This window comes from Uranotaenia lowii, chromosome 3 (genome assembly GCF_029784155.1).
Source record: "Uranotaenia lowii strain MFRU-FL chromosome 3, ASM2978415v1, whole genome shotgun sequence".
Classification (NCBI taxonomy): domain Eukaryota; kingdom Metazoa; phylum Arthropoda; class Insecta; order Diptera; family Culicidae; genus Uranotaenia; species Uranotaenia lowii.
In genome coordinates, this window is record NC_073693.1 from 369,227,480 (window position 1) to 369,243,205 (window position 15,726).

At 36.0% G+C, this 15,726-nt stretch overlaps 2 protein-coding genes and 1 long non-coding RNA gene across 14 annotated transcripts in view; 2 read left to right on the forward strand and 1 right to left on the reverse strand.

Annotated features, from left to right (window-relative positions):
* Positions 1–15,726, forward strand: part of LOC129754380 (uncharacterized protein CG43867-like) — a 691,811-nt gene that overhangs the window by 262,661 nt on the left and 413,424 nt on the right. The gene's annotated exons all lie outside the window — the stretch shown is intronic.
* Positions 8,455–9,002, reverse strand: LOC129754393 (uncharacterized). The gene is made up of 2 exons (XR_008739017.1): positions 8,780–9,002; positions 8,455–8,674 (listed from the first exon to the last, which is right to left on the reverse strand). It is a non-coding gene; the product is annotated as an uncharacterized LOC129754393 (long non-coding RNA).
* The window catches only part of LOC129754391 (ras-related protein Rap1), a 44,259-nt gene continuing 43,048 nt past the window's right edge, over positions 14,516–15,726 (forward strand). Inside the window, exon 1 of one of the 2 annotated variants that reach the window (XM_055750443.1) lies at positions 14,516–14,740. The gene's annotated coding sequence lies outside the window, so the exon portion shown is untranslated. The remainder of the gene's footprint in view (positions 14,741–15,726) is intronic. The other variant, XM_055750445.1, reaches the window with a different exon arrangement.

Sequence of the window (15,726 nt, forward strand, 5' to 3'; positions counted from 1 at the left end):
CAACATACACGCAGAGAAAACTTGGATTTTGATACAAAACAAAACTGACTTTGATTCAAAACATTCAGTTTTTTGAATCAAACTCCTATTTTCTTTGAATCAATGAATTATCGTTCTGATTCAAATGAATAATTTTTGAAAGAAAGAATTAATTTTTTGAACTGAATAATTTTGGACTTTGATTTTAAACAAATTCTTTGATTCAAAAGAAATTTGTTCAATTGCACATTTCGTTAAAATCAAAGTAAATTTTCTTTCAACCAAAGAAAATTGTTTTCAACAGAAAGGAATAATTTGTTTAAATTAAAATTTTAAACTTAGAAGATATTTTGGATTGAGCAAGAACCGAATTTCGAATAAAGTTTGTCCGGTTGTGTTGAAAATCAAAACTAGTGATTCAGAGATAGCTTTAGGAGGATTCAGGATGAAGAATGGTAAGTTTGTGTTAATCCATTAATCAAAAAGTGAATGTTTCAGATTTTATATAAGCTCTTGCATTACAGGACCACGGCAGATTCCGCCCCAAATCCAGCGGTCTGATTATCTTCGGCCCGATCTTCAGCGGTAATCACCAGTTGGATGACCATGCGCCATGCACCAAAGATAGCAACCGGAGCTGCTTCCGGAAGTCTATTGAGCGGCCCAAGAAGAATGCCCTTAGGCCAAAATTAGGACCAAAATTATAGTGAACCAGTGTTAGTGTTAATTTTGTGAATAAAAATGAATTTAAAATGTAAATTCTTTCTTTTTATTATTCAACATTCCTAATAGGAACTTCGGGACAACAGAAAATATTTCGTCCAATTGGAATAAAAGAAAAATGGTTCAATGAATCAATCCTTTTAAATCTAAATCTAAATTACATTGTAGCAAACGAGAACAACTTTGCATCAAATGGAACTGTTTTTTGTTCCAAAGCATTAATATTTTGATTCAAAGATTTTTCAAAAGAAAAATTCTTTGAAACAAAGGAAAATGCCTTTGAATCAAAGGAATTTTTATTTATCCCAAAATCAAAGGAAAAAATCCTTTGTTTTTGCGGCACTTTCCTTTGAAATAAAAAATCTTTTCGCTGCGTGTAGACGTGGCTTTCATTAATTTACTTCTTTTTTGTAACAGTGAATGATTTTGCATTCGTTTAGAAATTGGAAACAACTCTTTTTAATTTACCGAGCAGTACATGAAAATATATTTCAGATGTTTTAAATGCACGTTGAAAATTCATTAGCGGAAGATGGCTTATTTTCATCTATTTTATTAGAGACGCCCCGTAATGAATTCAAACGTTTAGCTGTTGATTGTTAAAAAAATTAATCAATCCAGAAATATTATAATTAGTTTGAAACAAACAAATACTGATTTTAGTAACACACCTAGCATCACTGGTGAGGCTGTCAGCTCATCAAAGTTTGAGGTTATGGCTGAGGCCAATTTTTCGCCAATAGAGTTGTTTTTGACATTTCTCACGCACATTAACTCGCGTCCCACTGGCGTGTACGGACAAGAACGGGACAATTAACCTCCAAAAATTCCAGTGCAAAAATCGAGCAGCTGGCCAACGAACACGGTCGTTTTTGAGGTTAATGTTCCCATAATGAAAAAGTGTTAGTGAAACGCCCTGAATTGTGACACGAATACTACTAGCGGCAAATAGGACTATACTATCGCCCGTATATTATGCATGCAGAAAAAATCCAAAATATGAGCGCTAGTAATCAAAGCAGCTTTGCCTACTAGCGAAACGTCTCATACGTCGCGACGTTGAAATTAATAACGACGCATCGCGAGTTTCCTAGGAAACTTGAAGCATGCGATTGATGACCTAGAAAAAATGTACAGTAAATAACGTAAACAATGTTCGAGTGCTACATTGAAAACGCCTACTGGACTGAAAAAAGGATAACAAACCTGCGAATGACAGAAATCTCGCTAGTAAAAAAGCGTCGCTAGTCCTACTGTCGCTATTCGGTTTGGTGCTATACACATAATATACCCTTATATCCATCACATTCTCAAAAATGATGAAAATCAGGCTTATTTTAAAAATCGGAAAAGCTTTGGCATATGAGATTGTCAAGCTAGTAGCTTTTTTTAAACCTAGATGTGCACCAAGTGCTGTTATCGCTTTTTTTGTATAAAGTTGACAGTAGTTAGTGCACGATTGAGTTGCCACTAGGGTAAAATATACGCTATAAGTTTCGAAAAATCAGGCAAATCCTGAAAAATCAAGAACATTGGCATCTCTGTTGGGTGACTGGTATAAATTTCATGACGGCGCTCGAAGCTCTCGAATGAATTCACTCATCATTACGGCGCCATGTTGAATCATTAAAACAAATCATTTTGAGATTGGATGTTTACATTTCGACACGGAAGGCCAATTTTTAATTCTTGACGAAAATAATTGATTAATTTTAATAGTTTTTTCGTCTGTACTGTCGCTATATGTTTTGATTTTAACGTGTTTAGTGAAGTAGAGTGCAAAAATCATAAGTGCCAGAAATTTTAAAGTGGATTGTGACTAAAAAGTCAAAAATGAGTGTGCAAGGTGCTGCTCCTCAAGGAGCAGCATCAATAACAGCAAGTTCACCTAACCTACAAAATAGGAGGAACATAGATGATATGGAAACCACGGAAACAACAGAAATTAGAAGGAACGACCAGCCACCAAGCACCGGATTGGTAGAAAAAACGAGAGTTTTTAAGAACTACCAGTATAAATCAACAGATGGACGACCATTTAGAGTGATAGTGGAAAATGTAGATGTTGAGAAAAGAAAAATCATTAACCGATTAACTGTTGGGATCATACTGCATCAAAACGGATTTGACAAATCGATTGAAGATATCAGCAAAACCGGAAGGAACAAAGTGACGGTTTATGTTGGAAACTGGAAAGACGCGAATCGATTGGCTTCATGCAAAAACTTAGAACTACAAGGATACAAAGCTTACATCCCGCGTCAATTCATTACTATGACTGGAGTTATTTCAGGAATCCCTACCGATATGGATGAAGGAGAATTGATAAGTAGTATCCAATGCCAAGTTGAAATTGATTCAATATTTAGACTATTCCGTTATAATGATGACAAAAAGAAAGAACCAACTCATAAAGTGGGAGTGATATTTAGGAGTAACATATTGCCTACTAATTTAAGTATATTTTCTGTTATTTTCAGAGTTGAACCCTATATTAGAAAACCCGTGATTTGTTACAAATGTTTGAAATATAATCATTTGTCTAAAAATTGCAAATCTAAGTCTGAAAAATGTACCAGCTGTTCAGAAGAGCATCCGATGGACAAAACCTGCAAAAAAATCAAATGTTATTATTGTGAAAGTAATGAACATAAAACGACGGACAAAATTTGTCCTCGTTGGAAAAAAGAAAGCAATATACAAGCTAAAATGGCCAAAAAAGGAATGACATACCAAGAAGCTAAACAGTCCTACATTGTACCTACCGAAAACCATTTTGACGTCTTGAGAAGTGCCGAAGAGTATCCGACGCCTGCCGAATCGTTTTCAAATGTTGTAGCAAGAGCACCAGGTATCCACCAGAAGACAATTTTACATCGAGAAGAGAGCAACAAACATCGTTTAAACAAGGGAAAGGAAAGGAAAGAAGAACAAGAAACAGCACCAGGAGTAGCCAGTATTCTTGGACTGACTTCGAAGGAATTTGTTAAAAAAAGGAAAATGGAAGAAGAAAAAGAAGAAATTAGAGGAACAGGTTTAAACAACATTTATAGAACGGGAGAGATAGAAAAACTGAAGAAGCAAATAGAAGAAACCGTAAAGAAACAAACTCAAACAGAATGGAAGAAAGCTATGGAAGAAGTAAGTTATAAACTGATTGAAATTCTGAAACCTCATGGAGCACCTGGAGCAGAACTTTCTGCAAAAATAATAGGAGAGCTAAAAAGAGCAGGTGAGTGGACTGGAAATAGTTCATGATGCAAAGTAATTTTAATATATTACAAACAAACATACAAAGTCTATATACAAACAAGAACGAACTTGCTCATGAACTATTTACCGAAAAATATGATGCTGCACTGTTATCGGAAATTTGGGTAAAGCCTGAACAACTGATGACACATAGATGGAACATTCAAGGTTACCATCGAATACTATCGCCTAGAACAGACGGTTTTGGAGGTGTTGGTATTTACCTACGTTCGGATTTAACTTTCGAGAAAATTATATTGAGATCGACTGATCAATTTGAAACGTTGGGAATTAAAATACATACACTGAATCTGGTACTAGTTACAATTTACATTAACCCACGAATTTCAACACAAGAATTAGAAACTGCAGTTTCAGTTTTACTAAATGAACTTACAATACACTCCAAGATCTTCTTGGGAGGAGATTTCAATAGCCACAATGAACTCTGGGGCTGTTTGGAAACTAATAATAAAGGGAATTTAATATACGATTCCATTACCAACTCTAACTTGCTTATACTAAACAACGGAGATTTTACATTTATACCACATGCTGCTGGGCAAAGATCCAGTGCCATTGATCTTTCGATGTGTACTGCAAATATATTTAACGACGCCAAATGGGAAGTTTTTAATAAAAGTTTTGGTGGAAGTGGTCACCTTATGATCAAAACACAACTACAATTGAACTTCAAAACAAAAAAAAAGTATTATTTTGATAAAATAAAAATAACCGAAGAAATTTCACAAATCAAACACTATGAATTTGATGAAATCAAAGATCTTACGACTATTTCGAATGAAATCTGCAAAAAACATAAAAAAATGAACACATTTATTCCAAAATATTACTGGAGCTCTGAGCTTACTGAGCTATATGAAGCTAAACAAAATGCATTGAGAGACTACAACAGGTGTAGCAGTACTTCTAATCTTATAGAATGGAAAAAATCCACAGCTAAATTCAAAAAGGCTAAAATAAAACACATAAAAGAAAAAATATTGGAACTTACTAATTCCATAGACCCCCGCAACGTTAAAGAAAACTGGAATTTAGTGAAGAGATTAAAATTTAACCCTGTTGTAAATCCCAAAAACAATCCCATATTACACAATAATGATATTGCGGAAAGATTTCTTCTTAAAAACTTTGGTCAACAAGAAATAAAAACACCACTTCAACCTGATCTAAACACAAGACCAAAAATTCTGAGTTTAGAATCCTGGAAAGGTTTTTTAAAAAACAAATCGATTCGTTCCTCACCAGGAACCGATAACATAAATTATGGAATGCTAAAATGTATGGATCTAACTACTGTCACAAAAATACTTGACCTATTAAATCAAATGTGGCGAAATGGTGATCTAGACAAACACCTGAAAGAGATAAAGATCATACCAGTATTGAAACCAAATAAACCTCCTGAAGAAATTGAATCTAGCAGACCCATAGCACTTCTATCAACTTTGACTAAAACTATAAACGCAGCAGTCCTTGAAGATATTAACCTCACCTGCTTAAGCAATAACATACTGTCAGACTACTCATTCGGATTTAGAAAAGGTATGTCAACGGAACACTGTGTGACATTTGCCACAAATTTCATTATGTCGTCAAGAAGAGAAGGATTTGTAACTATTGGAGTTTTCTTCGATTTCTCAAATGCATTTAACAGTGTAAATGTTGACAAATTGAGAAACATGATGCAGAGCTATGGATTCAAAGGGGACACTGTTACGTGGATTTATAATTTTCTGATCAACAGAAAAACGATAATAAGTACAGACCAAGGAAAAGTAGAACACACAATCAGCTGCGGAGTACCACAAGGTGATGTTTTATCACCGGTGCTTTTCAATATTTACACTTCTTCTCTTCACAACACAAACCTGGACAGAAATATCATCACTCTCCAATTCGCAGATGACTTTCTGAAAATAGTAAGGGCAAAATCGTACGAAACTGCTATACAGAAAATGCAGACGGAGATTGATGACTTCACAAGTAAGGCTGAGGAACTTGGACTAAAATTAAACAGTTCCAAAACTAAGGCTATGCTATTTAAAAACACGGATAAAAGGCTCTTGCTCACTTTGAATGGAGAGACGTTAGAAACTGTAAGGAACTATAAATATCTGGGAATAACGCTGGACCAGACACTCAAATATGGAATACACGTTAAAAACCTTAAAAAAACATTCATGGACAGATTAAACATGTTAAAAATCATCGGAGGGATTAGGCATGGCGGAACCCCAAAAGCTATGATAATGTTCCACAAAGCTCTTTTCGGTAACTATCTGAATTATGGCGCTACTCTGTATGGAAACACGGCAAAAAAATATAGTGACATGCTAGAAACGACGAACAGGCAAGGTCTACGTATAGCAACAGGCTGTTCCAAAACTACACCGATAAACTCATTGGCAGCATTGAGTGGCGAAGGCCCACTATCACTAAAACGTGAATTTTTCACAAAAAAAAGGATTGCTTTGCACATTTACAAAAACGACTTAATTGCTCAACAATTACAGTCACTGAACATAAATTCCTTAAAAGCAGAATCACAGTATACATACATTGAAAGAATATTCATTAAAAACTACAGTGAATTTCAAATACTATACTTACAGGCTAAATCTTGTAACATGCTAAATATCACGATAAAAGAACAAATTATAGGGTCAACTCTAAAAAAAAAAATAACATCTCCTATAGTACTTAAATCACTTACCCAAAACATGATAAAAACAAACTACCATCTATACGAACAATGGTTCACGGATGCTTCCAAGTCTGGCCATAAATGCGGACTCGGAGTTTTCGATGCTACCTCGGAAGAGAGCATTAGTCTAGGATTAGCTCACGAAGTAAGTATTGCTTCTGCTGAGCTCTTAGCAATACGGGTCGCATTAGAACAAGTAAGAGACAACAACACAAGAAAAGTGGTCATTTTCACTGATTCACAGGCAGCTTGCAAAATACTCAAAAGAGATCTAAAAAATAAAATATTCGACAAAGTTACACTCGACATCTGCACACTAGCAACGCAAAAACAAGCTACAATCCAATGGCTTCCGTCACACATCGGAATAACAGGAAACGAAAAGGCTGATGAACTAGCTAAAATTGGACTAGAATGCCCAGCTATTCTAGAAAATAAGCTACGGTTGGATGATGCATGCAGAAACTATAAAAAGGATTTCATCAACACTACTAACAAATGGTATCAAGATATTGCAACAGAAAATCAAAAAGGACTGAAATTTTTCAAATTTCAAAACACATTCGATCTCAAACCGTGGTACTGGAATTCAGAAATGAATAACAAACAAATACGTACAGCAAATCGACTACTTAGTGGACACGACTATTCACCATACTATCTCGGACTTTTTCGAATCCGTGATACAAAATTATGTGAACTATGTTCGGAAAACTTCACAACAGAACATGCTCTGTTCCACTGTATACAGTACAATCACGTTAGAAATCACTACGATTGGGAAAGATACAACAATCTTTTCGAATTGATTAACAACTTCGATGAAGACAAAATAAAAGAAGTCTTGGGATTTTTAGAAAAAGCTCGATTAACAATTTAATTAAAAATTGTGCTAACTAAACACACCGTGTTATCGAAAATCTGAATAACATTGATACCTACGTAGTGGTGATATAGAGTATAACACTCTCGGCCAAAAAGCGAAATCTATACATACATACATACATACAAATCATTTTGAAATGACAAATTTTGAAAAATGGTGTATAGGTCCACTTTTGTACAACTTTTACGTAAGTGACATCGACAGTTGTCTCTCTGAAGGCTGCACTTTAAGACAACTTGCAGATGATGGCGTAGTATCTGTAACAGGTAATACTGAGTCACATCTGCACAGACCTTTACAAGATACTTTAAACAGATTGTCATCCTGGGCTTTGGGGCTTCCCGAATACGAAAATATTGTAACGAAACCGTTCCTGTAGTAGTTATAAAACGATTGGAGATAGTGTAAAAAAACGTTTTGAAAATGATACCTGAAACCATAAAAAACATTGCACTTATCTTGAATTTCAAAACGACGGTCTGTTGAATATGGCGTTAAGTTATGTTACTGTTTAAAACTGTTAAAACCTTTATATGGAGACACTGTTCTAGGAACAGTTGAGGTATGGTTCATAAAACGCTTATGAATAACGTTTTCAAGGCATTGAACTGTTTCTAGAATGAACATATGAAGGCATATTTTAAACGATCTATCAAACCGTTAATCGAACTGTTACGGGAATCGGGATTATTATTGTACGAACCGTTTGTACTTAGATTACTGTTTTTTCAATGGTGTCTCATATAACGTAACTATTAAAAAAAACTATTAGATTATATCGTTGAACCGTTTAGGAACCGTAGTAATGGCGGACGCACCAAAAGCTGTGGCCAAAGAGATTTGTTTTTGGAGTTTTCGGATTTCACATAGTTATTTGATTTCATCATAAATTTTATTTTTATATTTTAACTTACGTTCAATCCATTCAGAAACCTTTTTAATTCTTTGATTCAGCTTCATCCATTATTCAATGCGTGTATGAAGTGGGCTGAGACATTGGCCAATTTGTTCCGAAATCCACACTGCAGAGCCATAGTTATACAAGCGAGGTAGTCCCCACGGTCGGGGAACTCGGGCTGCATAGATAAATGCTTCATTCGGCGACACTAAATAAAATGAAGAACGAAACAGTCAGAAACATGTTGGAAATTAGAAAACGAAAAATTGTGCTACCAAGCAACAAGTGAAACGGAAACAAAAACCTTACTCACCTGAAATATTATGCATCTCTTTACCTAAGTTGCAGAGTCCAGCCCTCGGTGCGCCGGCTTCCTGGTCCATTGCGGGAGATCAACAGCAGTTTCGCACGAATTTTTGATAACAGCATCAAAAATTCGTACGAGATTTCTGTTTGTTTTATTTTTCTTTTTTTCTTCTTCTCAGCAGTCATGACAGCAGCTACCAAAGGTGCCAGTTGTCCTGATAAATCGGGATTTGTCCCGATATTCGGAGGGGATGAAGAAAACAAAGCCAATTTTTTGATAATCCTTAAAATTATTTCTGCGGCTCGGGAATGTCAATCAAAAGAATCTTTTGTAACATTGATAAATTATAGTTTGGCACAAAATGCAGAGTTTTCAGTTCTTTAAAATTAAAATTGATTCTAAATCTGCAGTATGACAACAACAGATGTGCTTGGTAATCAAAATATCATCCTATTTTGATGCTGTTTTGGGGTGAAGTGTTTAATTCCGGGAACCACACTGAAGTTTGGTACGGTGCGTTTGTTAGAGATTTGACAGATGTTTCAGTCCTCTGTCGGAAGACCGTACTGAAAAGTGGTTTTGGAAATATACTGAATAGTCCTGATATTCAAAAAAATATCGAAATGAGTATCGAATTTATATAGTAGAATTATCAGAATATCGAACAAATCTGTAATAATATTATTTAATCGAAAATAATGCTCGGTTCAAGTTATATTTAAATGGTGTTTTACACATATTAAAGTGAGCTACGATTGTACTCGCCTCAATGTATAAATAAAGGCGTCTACAGTGGTATTTTCCTTTATTTATGTAATTCAAGCATAATTTATTGTTTTCTGAATAATTCTGATTTTTTCTTCATGCTGTCCTGATTTTGGAAAAAATCATCTGGCATCCCTAGATGTCATCCAGAAATTTGAGAAGTGTCAAAATTGTATGGACGTTAGCAGTAATCGTTCGAGATGTTTTTTACGGTTAATGAAATACGTTCATATTCACATGAACGTTCATATTTCGTTCGTATCGTTTTCGAAGTAAAGTTTAAAATAATAGCTACGTTCACCGAAACAATCACTATTTCTAGAGCCGTAGGTGTATCGTATTGATTATTTAAGATATAGTTTTTTGGTATGCGGGTTGGAATCGAGTTCTCTCCAGAGAAAACGGAGTTGGTGGTTTTCTCTAAAAAGCATAGACCAGCTCAACCACAGCTCCAACTTCTTGGCAGGACGATCACTCAATCGAGGTGTTTAAAGTATCTTGGGGTTTGGTTTGATACCAAATGTACCTGGAGAGCACACATTGAGTATCTGAAAGGAAAATGCCAACAGAGAATCAATTTTCTCCGATCAATCACTGGCACCTGGTGGGGAGCCCATCCAGAAGATCTTTTAAAATTGTATCGAACAACTATCCTCTCAGTTATGGAATATGGTAGCTTCTGTTTCCAGTCGGCTGCCAAAACTCACCTCATAAAACTCGAGCGTATCCAATACCGTTGTCTTCGCATCGCTTTGGGCTGTATGCCCTCTACGCACAACATGAGTCTTGAAGTTTTGGCAGGCATACTCCCTTTGAAAGATCGATTCAATCTACTATCACTTCGGTTCCTCATCAGGTGTGAGGTCATGAACCCATTGGTGATCGTTAATTTTGAAAGGTTACTTGAGCAAAATTTTCATACAAGATTTATGTCTATATACCATGTCCTCATGTCAATGCAGGTAAACCCTTCTTCGTATTCTCCTGCTCGTGTTTGTAGCCCAGACTACGATAATTCTTCTGTCCAGTTTGATTTGTCTATGCAGCAGGAAATTCGTGGAATCCCGGATCCGCATCGTCCACTTCTGATTCCAAGAATTTTCGAAGCTAAATATAGACACGTCGATGCTGATAAAATGTACTTTACTGATGGATCACTTATAGAGGAATCAACAGGATTTGGAGTGTTCAACGAAATATCTAGCGCCTCTTACAGCCTCGAGTCACCATGCTCTGTGTATATAGCAGAGTTAGCAGCAATTCATTGGGCTTTGGACAGTATCGCTTCAAGGCCAGTCGGGCACTACTTTATTGTAACGGATAGTCTGAGTTCTGTTCAAGCAATTCACTCAATAAAACCGGGAAAGCACTCGCCATACTTCTTCGAGAAGATACGGGATAGTTTGAGTGCTTTATCAAAACGTCGCTTTACCATCACCTTTGTTTGGGTTCCCTCCCATTGTTCGATAGAGGGTAATGAGAAGGCAGACTCTCTGGCAAAGGTGGGGGCGATGGAAGGTGACACGTATCAGCGTGAAATCGCCTTCAACGAATTTTACTTTTTAGTTCGAAGAAACTCTCTTGTCAACTGGCAACGCAAATGGGACGAGGATGAGGATGGTCGGTGGCTGCACTCGATTATCCCAAGGGTAAGCCTTAAACCATGGACCTGAGTCGGGATTTTATTCGTATATTTTCCCGTCTCATGTCCAATCATTGTTCCTTAGACGCGGTACTCTATCGTTTTGATATTGCTGGCAGCAATTTGTGTAGTTGCGGCCAAGGTTACCACGACATCGAGCATATTGTTTGGTCGTGCGAGGTCCATCTTGTCGCTAGAACGAATTTCATAGACTCCCTTCGGGCCCGAGGAAAACCACCCTATGTTCCAGTGAGAGATGTGCTGGCAGTGATAGACTTGGACTACATGTTCGAAATATATCTTTTCCTTAAAGCTATTGATCTTCGTCTATAATTCTTTTTATTTTCATATTTCCCTATCTATTTTCTTTTCTTAAAAAAAAAGTGAACTAGAAGTAAGCAAACTATTGTAAAAAAAAAACAAAAAGAGTTTGGCTCCTTAAAGCCTAAAGGTATGAGCCGTTTCAAATAAAGAATTAACAAAAAAAAATGGTGTAGGCGTCGTCGAGCGCGCTCACAATCCCGGTATACGACACGGAAAATAATAAAAAGGTTTAAATTTACCGAGTTAGCAAAAGTGAACGCTCGTGAAAGCCAAAAAGGTAACTTCTACCTCTTCGAGGTGAAACTCACCTCACAGTGAGGTAAAATTTACCTGAATCGAGGTTTTAAAAAAGGTACAATAAACCGAGAAAAAAGGTAAATCCAAAAAAGGTAAATCTTACCTCGTAGCGAGGTGAAGTTCACCTGAATTGAGCTCGATAAAAAAGTATAATTCACCTAGAAAAAAAGATAAATCCAAATAAGGTAAAACTTACCTCGTAGCTAGGTGTAATTGACCTGGATTGAGCTAAACAAAACGGTACAATTCTTCTAAAAAAAAGTAACTATTCGCCGAACCCGTTCATTGAGGTTAAGCTGTTTTGTCATTCTAGGAACAAGTTTTGCTTTGTGCCTAATATGTGAAAATCGGAATAGAATGGTAAGTGTTCTTAAATTTCATTTAGTTGTGCTGGTTCTCGTCATAATACTATTGATTTTGTTTCAGATCAGCCCATAGAGCTTTGAGGTGTATTCCACGTCATCATCCAGCCGGAAAAGCCGAACCTGACCGGATTAGTCGAACGGAGGAGGCCATGAATGTACGCAACGCAGGTGATTTCAGCGGCCATAGCGGCTCAGAAGAACGCGAAGCCGAATTACCAGTCCCTATTTATCTCCAATAAATATCATTTTTGAAAAAATTTTGTATTTTTTCAATTCTTATTGAAGAAAACAATCAAACCAATCAGCATACCTTTTAAATCAGTAAATGGGAAAACGGTATTATTTACTATTTTGCTAGGTGAATGCGAAAAAGGTAAAATTTACCTTTTTGCTAGGTAAATTGAAAAAAGGTAAAATTTACCTCTTTGCTATGTGAACGAAAAAAAGGTAAAATTTACCTCGAAAGAGGGGTGGAAAAAATTCACCTCGCAAAAAGGTAAATTTTACCTTTTTTTTTATTTTCCGTGGATTTATGTATTAAACCAAGGGGCTGAAAGAGAAGAAAATTTCCGAATTGACATTTCAGTACCGCACTGACGTTTTGGTACCAAAATGCCATTGAAATCAAAGGGGAACTGACGTTCTGGTTCCAAAAAGTCAGTACGGTCCGTTTGTATGTGATATGACAGTTGCTTCAGTCCTTTGTATTAAACCTATTAAACAGAGAAAGCAGCCTTTGCTTCGAAGTGGTATTAGAGTATATACAATTTTGTATTTCTTTTTTATTTTTTTTGGAATTATAGTTGGTGAAGAAGATTCGGTGTTATGAGAAAGCTTATCAAAAAAAGTATTATTCTATGATAATTTAAAATGATAATTTTTTTTAGTTGATATTTTATTTGCATGTCGTTTTTTCGGGATTTTCATCCTAACGGAAGATGCATCCATCTTATTTTTTTTTTTGCTAATCAGACATTTTTATCAAAAAATAGACTACATTTTAGCAAAATCATTTCAACCCACGTAGTTTCTTATTAAAGACATTATTTTACCATTTATATGGCATTTATGTTCGAGAAAGAAAAATATAAAAGAATACGAAATTACATTCTTCAATCGACCAATGTTTATTAAATAAATCTAGAGTTATTTTTGATTACGTCGTATGAACCAATATCAACAAAATTGAGTTAAACATGACAAACGATTCACAAACATGTATTCTATGTTCTGTAAAAAGTTGGTTTCATTTCATGAATGAATAAATTTTACAGATTGATTTGAATTTAGGACGTATGATGACTTTCTCATTTTTGAGTGCATTTTGGTTTTTTCGACTTTTTGCACTGCACTGGATTGGCGTGCAAACCAAAGGTCGCAAAATAACTGTTCGGTGGATTGGTTTTTGCGACATAATGCATTTTCGACAAAATTGCTTCGGGAGTGTTGTTAAGTTTAAAAATTTTAACAGAAACTGTTGATAAGAGTGATTGGAGCATCATATTAATACAAACTTCTGCAATTTGCTGCGAGGTAAGTTTAATAGCATATATTTTATGAATGGAGTGATTTTCTGTATCATAATTTTTCCTCCATAGTGACCGCTACTAAAACTAAAAGCGTTTTATAGAAACCGAGATTCAGTAGAGCGCATATCACCTGTAAGAACCCAGACAAAGCAGCTTGGATTCAAACGTAAGTCCGCTTTTATTATGCTCTATTTTGAGGTTCTTGGTCCAAAAAAAAAATCCTCCAAAAAACATGCTAAAAACCGCACCATTCTTCAGACGTTCAGTCAATGTAAGTTTAAAAAAGTATTTGAAGCTATTAGTAAGAGTTAGCGAAGTTTGAGACAGTATAAATAAAGTTTTGAGATAAAATTTCCCAGTATGCAAAACGACGTTTGAGCCAATCACACAATGTCAAAGGTCGTAAGTGCATGTTTACTCGAAAAACTAAATTTATGCCTGAATCGAGTGCACTAGCTTAATTCTCATCTATTTCCGCTTCGCATACCGCTTTTTAAAGACAACTCTGAGTGATATTCAAAATTGTAGAATAAAAAACGGATTACAAAACTTCAACAGCGATTTTCTCGAAACTTGTCATGTGGCTCATACGACCTAATCAAAAAAAACTCTTGAAATATTTAAATTTTAAATATTTCTAGTATAAACTCCAACTCGACTCTAGAGAGAGTGCTGGCATTCCTGGAACGGATGATGATGATCTCCCTTTTTAGACCACTCTCGTCCCACAAAGTCAGCGAACTCTTCAAAAAGGAGACAATCATCATCATTGGTTTCTTTTTTGGGTTTGCATGCGAGCGAACTCTTCAAAAAAGAGCCAATCGGTTCAGTCGCTGTCCAGTCATCCATCGTTTTAGTGATATTCTTATTTTCTCCTCATTATTTCGCGGCGTGTATCGTAATCCAAGTTTTACTTGGCCAGATATCCGGTTCCAGTGGCAGCCGATCGTGGATATTCCAGCAAAGAAAGAAGATCTGTAAGCTGGGTTTCGTTTTTTCGAAATTTTTGAGACCAAACAGCAAAAATTTGGAGGAATAAAGTGCGGTGAGTTTTTGTTCGGCAGAATTTCTTTGCTGGCTAGTTTAGTGCAGCTAGCTTGCGTCCTGTTCTGACTAATAGGAATGTGTTGGTATAGCGAGGAAAAAAAGAATAAGAACAGCCGTTCGAAGAAACAAAAAGTTGAAAGTTTGAATCATCAGTGCTGGGGCCTGAAGTAGTAATGATAAGAAAGTGACCAAAATATCATTCGGTCGATCATGTGAATGATTTGAGTTGAAAAACTAGGAAAAATAGTGTATATTATATGCTGGTCGTTCTAGTACCAGCATTCGATCATTGCAATACGCTTCAAAAACTGAAGAAACAAGAAAAGCAAAAAGTGAAAAAGCTAAAGAATGTGTCGTTCTTATTGGTTGCGCTAGTGTTGGTGTGCTCGTAAAATTGCGTGTACAATCGTAGGAAACGTTTTTACGCTTTTTATGTTGATAAACCTGTCAATTGGAAAGAAAATTCATTGAAAACGGCTAGTTTAATCTTAATCATTGCTTAAAATCATATAAAATTCCTGTTGGAAATCATAAAGCTGACATGGGTGCTCATGGCGGGTGTATTTTGTTGCAGAGCGTGAAAGCGTAGAGTCCTTAAGTTGAGAGAAAAGACGGCTTCTGAACTCCACCCATGATTCCTCTTCAAATCAGACTGCTGAATGATTCTGGAACTCACGATTGTTGCGCTACGTGCGGGATATCGTCCGGTTGTCAGCTGATCGTTTCGGTTGTCTGCTCTCTAGTGTAGGTTTTTATAAAATAGCTAAAATAGGTCGGTCGAGTAATGAGTGCGATAGACCTTTCTTGAGATACCGCATAGAGCTGCGAGACAGAAAAAAAGACCCAGTCGGAATTTTTTAAGTACTCGGTGAGTGCCGGAAATTTGTTTTGCAAATTTTGCCTACCGTTGCGAGAGGAGAGTGTTCAAAGATAAACATGAACAGTGCTGCCAAATAAATGGTTTCATTGGAACAGAATTTTCGA